Source organism: Sinocyclocheilus grahami, unplaced genomic scaffold (assembly GCF_001515645.1).
Source record: "Sinocyclocheilus grahami isolate Dianchi unplaced genomic scaffold, SAMN03320097.WGS_v1.1 scaffold619.1, whole genome shotgun sequence".
Classification (NCBI taxonomy): Eukaryota; Metazoa; Chordata; class Actinopteri; order Cypriniformes; family Cyprinidae; genus Sinocyclocheilus; species Sinocyclocheilus grahami.
The window spans coordinates 317,743-317,965 of record NW_015505798.1 but is presented as its reverse complement, the minus strand read 5'-3'; positions in this window follow the sequence as shown (position 1 = coordinate 317,965).

Here is a 223-nt window from a genome sequence, read left to right as displayed (position 1 = left end):
TTTAGCTGGACCTATTAGGTTTGGTTGGTTCTATGGCTTCATAGTGACCATCTTATTGATGGTCCGGTCTAGAGGCTTCTTCGGACAGAGCTCCGACGCGGGAACCATGGTGGGTGAGTACGATCCATGTCTAAATATTTTATATATAAATATATATATATGTGTGTATCTAATTAGATGGTGGTTGTGTGTATAACCCTTCTGCTAGTTTCTTTGCAGTGTT